This window comes from Peromyscus californicus, unplaced genomic scaffold (assembly GCF_007827085.1).
Source record: "Peromyscus californicus insignis strain IS unplaced genomic scaffold, ASM782708v3 Scaffold_14__1_contigs__length_90479793_seg_2, whole genome shotgun sequence".
Classification (NCBI taxonomy): domain Eukaryota; kingdom Metazoa; phylum Chordata; class Mammalia; order Rodentia; family Cricetidae; genus Peromyscus; species Peromyscus californicus.
The window spans coordinates 71,302,981-71,310,418 of NW_026294436.1; the positions used below are offsets into that span (position 1 = coordinate 71,302,981).

The 7,438-nt window shown below is 43.3% G+C and overlaps 1 long non-coding RNA gene across 1 annotated transcript; it reads right to left on the minus strand.

Annotated features, from left to right (window-relative positions):
- Positions 1–379: 379 nt before the first annotated feature.
- On the minus strand, positions 380–2,978 carry LOC128109515 (uncharacterized). Its single transcript, XR_008217831.1, has 3 exons — positions 2,902–2,978; positions 1,779–2,114; positions 380–433 (listed from the first exon to the last, which is right to left on the minus strand). It is a non-coding gene; the product is annotated as an uncharacterized LOC128109515 (long non-coding RNA).
- Positions 2,979–7,438: the final 4,460 nt, after the last annotated feature.

The window sequence follows — 7,438 nt, forward strand, 5'->3', positions numbered from 1 at the left end:
ACTATGTAGGTGCTGGGAACTGAAACTGGGTCCCCTGCAAGAGCATCAAGTGCTCTAACCTCCGACCTATGTCTCCAGCCCCATACCCTGTACCATCCCTACTTCTGTTTACACCTTTGAGTTCTAATTCTTCTTCCCATTGACTGATCCTCAAACAGTGTCTGAACAAACTTAATGACAGGGTGTGTGTGTGTGTGTGTGTGTGTGTGTGTGTGTGTGTGTGTGTGTCTGAGAGAGAGAGAGAGAGAGAGAGAGAGAGAGAGAGAGAGAGATGGGCTGTGAACCCAATCCTAACCCTTACTGTTGGGAATGCCACAATTATCCCAGTCAAAATCATTTGTACAGATAAAGGAAATGAATACTACTGCTAATACCTTACCAACCGAGAATGCTTTTCTTCATCTGTTCAGGAAACTAAGTCATAAAATCCAACCTAGGGAGTTGAAGGGAGGAAAAAAGAAGAAATGAAGAAAAAAAGGCATAGATATCATATTTCCCCAGAGGGAGTGCCTTGGGCAATCATCTGCCGAATTCTCCTCAGCCAGGCACATACTTCAACTAAATTGTATTGTTGTTATTGCCTACTAGAAGAAGGCACAGCATTCCCCCAGGGCACCTCTTCAGGTGGACCCCAAATTCGCTCTGCGTTCACTGCTCCCACACTCACTCAGCTTTTCCTCAAACTTTTGAATCATAATTCACCCAGATTATTAGCAATTTTCCTTCCTTATTGCATGATTTCTGTCTGCCCCGGGTGGGTTTTCTTTTAATTAGAAGAAAGAGAGAATGGAAACGTTTCCATTGTAAACACACACAGAGGTTCTGTTGGCAAATATGAGTCTGGCAGAAGGAAAGCCTGTCCGTGGTCAGCTCAGCTGCAGTTGATTGGCTCAAAAACAAGACCAATTTTGAGGGAAATTAGAATACATTTTTTAAAGTGACAATTTTCTCCATCAGGTAGATTACACTATTTCCTGTTATTTTATGATACTGATATTTCACTTATACATTTTTCTCCAGCTCCCATAAAATTTTCCATCTGGAGTGAACTTTTCTAATCTCTCTCTAAGCTATTGGATTCAACTTCTCTTTCCTTTTGCCCTTCCTTTCTTCTTTTTCTTCTCATTCTTTTCTCCTACCTCTCTTTTCAAATGTCCGTTTCCATGAACCTCTGTGGACACCAGCAAGCACACATTTGCAAGCGCTAAAGAGCTTATCCATTCAGAAAGCCAGGCCTGCAGGCAGGGTGGGGGTGGAAACCTGAGGAGCTACTGAAGTTACCTCTGCCTGAAACCTTAGCTCAGGCCTCCAACAGCTTACAACAAAAATCCTTCAAAATTAAGAGTCGTACGGTTTCCAGCTGATAGACATTTTCCACACAGGAGATGAAAGAGCAGGTACAGCCAGGGTTTCCTTCAAAGGGGAGGGATGGCAGTTGGCTGTGGTTGTAGGCAAGGGGCGGGGGATAAATGCTCGCTAAAAGCTTAAATCGTACCAAGCAGTTCTTTTTCTGACCCCCCTCTCCCAATGGAACTGTAAAGTCTTCCCAGGCAAAACCAGGCAGAGTGAAGGAAAGAGAACAAAGGCTGGGGGATCACATGGATGAAGTTACAGGCTGATTACAACTCATGTGATGAGATTTTATTACTGCGGGAACAAGATGGAAAACATTTCTCTGCGGACATTATTTCCTGCCGCTGGATTACAGTGGGCTGTTTCTTTCTTTCAGACAAAGTGGCCTGTCAGTTGGCTTCCCCACTACACACACACCCGCTCACCTTTGTTAATCGGCCATTCAGTGGTGTAACTTCGCCCCACTAGCTGAAGTCTGCCTTCTGCCCTGTTCTTGCTGCGGGAGTTTTGTTGTCATTTGCAGATTTTGGAGAACATTCCGTGGAAGTTTGTATAGAAAGAATATGGGAAGGGTAATAGGTATTGTTTAGTAGAATTTTTAAGTAGGAAAGCTGGAGATAAATAGAGTCTCAAATGGTGAGGCACTTCCTGTGTCCAGATGAAGCACTTCCTGTGTCCAGATGAAGCACTTCTTGAGTCCAGGCAGGTGCCAGCTTGCAGTCACATGAGGGAGCACTTGAGTGGGTCTTGATGGGCCATTACTAGGAATATGAAATGACACAGAAAGCCGCCATAAACAAGTCTGGCACTTAAGGACTGATGGCCTAGCCCTTCTCGTGTGAAAGTTTAGACAGTTCTCTAGATTATTCAAATCAAGGAAAGATTACTGGGTGAATAACGCCTTCATGGTGGTTTCCTTCAGGGTACACCTGATTATTCCTTTGCTGAGATCAAATTCAAAATGCTACAGGGCATTTTAATTGTGTGCTCTTATTTCCCCAGCAAATGAGTGAGTTGTGGAAATGGTAGGGTTCTATTTTATTGTGGATGAGTCTACAGACCCTCAGCACCCAAAATGAGAGATGCTATATTGAACATTTCTCCCCAAAATATTTTACACAAAACTTCAAAAGTCCCCAGCTGTTTGGAGACTCCTGGCCTGTTTTCATGGCAGTAAGGTTTTGCAAAAGCAGAGTCACTTCTTGGCATGATGGTGGAGCCAAGAGATCACCCACTCTTCATTTATAAAAACTGTCAAAACTGAGTGCTCTACTCCCCCCCGCCCCCCCACCCCCTGCCCCAAGAATTAAAATGATCTCTAAGAGAATCAGCTGAAGAATAACTCACAAAAGGGGAGGCTTTAGCATCACGCCAAAGAGAATGGTGAAGGAAGCTGCACATTGGTCTATAAGATTAGAATAAATTATTCATTGCTTTTAAATATTTTATCATCATTGCCTTGAATGGTAGGTACATGAATTAGCTTTCTGTTAACTGTTACAAATACTTGAGATAATCTAGTAAAAGGAAAGACTTGTTCTGGCTCACACTTTCAGGGTTTTCCTTCTGGCTTGTGGTTAGGCCATATCATCTGATGGAGTGGATGGTGGAGGAAGTCATCCGCCTCAGTGCCTAGACAGAAGGACAGAGGAGAAGATGTCAAGATCCTTTTACCTCCTTAGAGGTCATACTCCCATAACCTCAGACCTCCCTTTGGGTCCTCCCTCTTACAATTCCCACCACCTCCCAATCACACCTTGGGTCCTCCCTCTTACAATTCCCACCACCTCCCAATCACACCTTGGGTCCTCCCTCTTACAATTCCCACCACCTCCCAATCACACCTTGGGTCCTCCCTCTTACAATTCCCACCATCTCCAACCACACCACCCTGAGGAAGCAGCTTTGGATGCACGGGCATTTGACAGATGTGCCAGATCAAACCTACAGCAGCAGTGGTAATCCAGCTGTGGCAGTCTGGTTTTTCTTTATTTTATTTCCTCCATTGAGAAGGCAAAATTCTTGGGGCTTTGTATTTCTGGAACAATGTACATAAGTAAAATCAGGGAATGTGCAAGGCTCAGGAACCAGGTGGTACTGTAGAGCTTTCCTTAAGATTATCTTAAAACATTTGCCCTTCCCACTGCTGTCAGGCAGTCTGACCACATATCTCCTGTATTAGTCTAATTTTCCAAAATTACGTGTAAATAAAGGACAAACTCCCTCTTATTTGTAACCAAATCATGAAAGCAATATGTTTGCAGTTAACTGAAGCTGAGGCATGTTAAATCCAATCACAAAGGCCAAAGCCAGGTGAGAGTCCCCTGGGAGGGAATGCAAAGCTCCCTGGTAGATGACTCTCTAACCCGAGTGGCCTGAGGGATTGGCCTGGCCAATCAACTATAGTTGATAAAGTGATACTGTGTACAGATATAGAGAATAATCAAGAAGGTAGATTTTCTTTTGTTTGCTCTTAAATTATGGTAAAACTTACCATCTTAACCAATGTTAAGCACACGATCCCATGGTGTTAAAATTTTCACAGTATTATGCAATAAAACTCTAGAACTTTTTCTCATCATTAAACACTGACCACCTTGACCTGTACCCCATGCCTGTGGCAACCTCAATTCTCCTTTCTAGTTCTGTGAGTATGGATAGTTTGAGTTCCTCAGAGAAGTAGACTCACACAATATTTGCTTTTTTGTGACTCTGTACACACAGTTTCAAGATTCATGTGTGTTGTGCCAAGTGTCATAGTCCCTTCCTCTTTACGACTGAATAACATTCAGGCATATGTCCATACCGCATTTTGTTTGTCATTCACCTGCTGATGAATCTTGGAGTTAAAACTGACTCGTTGATGGGCAATTGAGTGGGTTCATGTTTGGCAGTCATGAACACTACTGTTGTGAACATGTCTGACTTTCTATTGAACCCTGACTTTCTATTCCTTTGGCCATCTACCCGGGAGTGTCCTGCTGTTATATGGTGGCTTTACGTTTAATTTTTGAGGAATCATCAAACCATTTTCCCCAGAATCGACAACACTGCCATGGAAAAATACTGTCCTTATATTTTATGTCAGCAGGGGCAAGCTGGAAATGAGTGTCCATACGAATTTTCCAAAAGATGACCTGGCACAGCCCAGCTGATCCAGGTAAATACTTGGATTTTTAAAAATTCAGACGTCTGCATCATTAAATTCTGCCCAATTGCATGACAATAAAATGAGTAGAACCCTGTGTAGAGGCCAAATTCAAGGTCCACACATCCAGAAATCCAGGTTAGTGTACTGGAGGGCTAGTGCTTAGGCAGAAAGCGGTAAAGAGAATGTGCCTTTTATGTGTATTCGCTTTGCCCTGGTCCACCTCTGTGTTGCCTAGTGTGTGTTCCCTGCTGAAGAGCCTAGGCAACTTTACAAGTTCTCTGTTCTCTATTCATGATCTCTTATCCCAGTTACATGCTAAGGATGATAAGAGGCCAGGATGTGGAAAGGCACTAATTTGGACTCAAAACTCACGAAGTTTTGAAGCACTGTGCATGGCGCCTAGTTAAACTGAATTGTAAATAACAACAAAAATTGTGTTGGGTGGAGACATATTTATGGAAAAACATTCTGCAAGGTGGACCTAAAACTCAAATTTAGCTGTGTATTCTGTTTTCTTTTTGTTCACTAAATCTAACACGCCTAGGCAGTTCACACTCATGTACAGGTAGAAAAGACAACCAAACGGAAATGTGGCGTCACTAGGGGGTGCTGTAAGAAATGAGAGCGAGGCCATTCTGGAAATGAAGAGCACCTCCAACTCTACAGACAGGGAAGACCACAGGGTGATGTGGGGAGCCTCAATCAGAGCCCCAGAAGTGGTGGGGACCAGCCAAGCAGTCAGGGCCATGACATAAATTCAGGTTCAAGTTCAACCGCCCAATCCACAATAGCAGAATCTATACCTGGCTGTTTGGACACTGACCACAGCAACCACAAAGGGAGAGTACGAGCAGCTTCCAAGGACATCTGAGCTTTCCAGGTACCCTGCCAAAGGAAAAACAAGGTGGCTATTTGAAAGCGAAGGATCTAACAGTTCAGGCCAGAGCCTCATTTAATCTCATTGTTATGGCTCGTTGGTTACCCCACCACCAGCGTGCATATGTACGCAAATATGTACACAGATTCCCAGGGAACATTCCAAGTTCACTGGACTTCTCTAGAACAGAAAACACATTGCTCAGGTACCCTCTTCAACTTTCCAAAGTAGCTGGCTGCCTGTTCTACTCTGTCCTTTACAGTTTGCCTTCCAACCCAGGCATCATTGACTTGGTCACCTCGCTGAGACCCCCCGAGTCTTCCAGGTATCAAAGAAAATACTTCAAAGTTAAAGACAGCAGTGATTCCAAAAACAATAAATCAGTCAGTGCTAAAAACTAAAGTATAGATAAGTCTTGATAAATACCAAGTATCCATCCTGAACATAACGTTGTAGTTCCCGGAATTTCCCTTTCTATGGTCTTGAGAGAAATAAGAGACTTGAAACACTAATGATCACTTCACATAGGGCCTCTGGGAACTTCATTGTTCATTCTCTTCCCCAAGAAGCTCCATAGCTTTGAAATGGAGTACAGAAGGTCTGAGATGTTATTTACCTGCTATACCTGTATTTCCTTAGATAACAGAAATGGACCGGAAGTCAGGGTGAAGCAATTAAGCTGGCCGAACCCTTACTGTGAACACTTAGTGCACTGGGGTCTCTCTCATTAGAGGAAGAAAACATAAAAATACAAAGTCATAGGCTTATAGAATGATCTGAGCCACATGCTGGGCACAGAACCCCAGGCTTTGGGTTTATCCAGCAGAGGACAAACACTGGCGGGCTAGTGTGAAAATGGCTTGCAGTGCATTGCTCAAATTTATTATTCTTGGGAACAAAACCAGAAAGTGCAAACTGAAATGGGTTTAAAAAAATATTTCAGCCTGATTCAACTCTCCACTGAGAGGGCTGAGAATTTATGGTAATAGAGCAGAAAACAATTGCTCGGAGAGATTTTATAACCCTGCCTATGTGCAGTGATCGCCTATATGATGGGATTTGAGGGTTCTGGACAACAGCTTCCACTGGTGAAGCGCTTGTGCCAGATGGTGAATTAACAAAGGCATCTATGAAAATTTATGAGGAAGAGGAAACACATACACACACACACAAATATGCCATGTCATTGCAATTTGTATTTTAGCTCAGAAGTCTTGCTGTACTGCAATGTTAGTCAATAAGATAACCAGAAAAATCGTTCCGTTCAAAATCATTTTTGCTGTTGGAAGAGTGGGTCCAATTCTGTAGCCAACCCACCAGCAATGCTGGTTAGCTTTTGTGTAGGGATTTGTCATTAGAAACCGATGCGTGTGTGTCACATCCTTTATGACTAGGTCCTGGAAACCTGACAGGGTTGACAAGGGAGTGAGTAAAGGGTAGACATCAGTACAGAGAAGCTAAGGTCACAGTGAGGACATGTTCACGTTGATGGCACAGCATCAACTGTGCGACCACCCAACCCAGAACCTCAGCATGTTTATTCTGTTCAGCACAGGGAAAAGGGTTAGCATGGCTCCTTAAAGGGGCTCTGTAGGTGAGCAGTCTCAGACTGCAGACATCCAGGAGAAGGAAGTTGCAGTTGCTAGTGTTTGCACACACTGATCAAACATTTTTGTTTTGATCAAACACTCATACTGAATCTGACCTGAGGAATGTTTTGCTACTTCCCATGGGTCTAAAGCAGTGGTCCTTGTCAATGACACACATTCACCCAGGGATTCATGCACTCCTTACACTTCCCTTAGGGTCTCCTGACCTCCCCACATTCATGCACATTTCTTCTTTGACTATCAGGATATGCATGTTGAGGTACATAAACTCATTATTATTATTGCAATTTTGTGTTTGAAACAACAAAACAACTATCTCTCCAGACCCATTCCCATCTCATGACTCTGATCTCTGCTGCCCAGTTTCTCTACCCAACTCTTCTCCCTTATACTAAAACAAAACAAACAAACAAAAACACCTGAAATTCCCTAAGTTGAGCAACATGC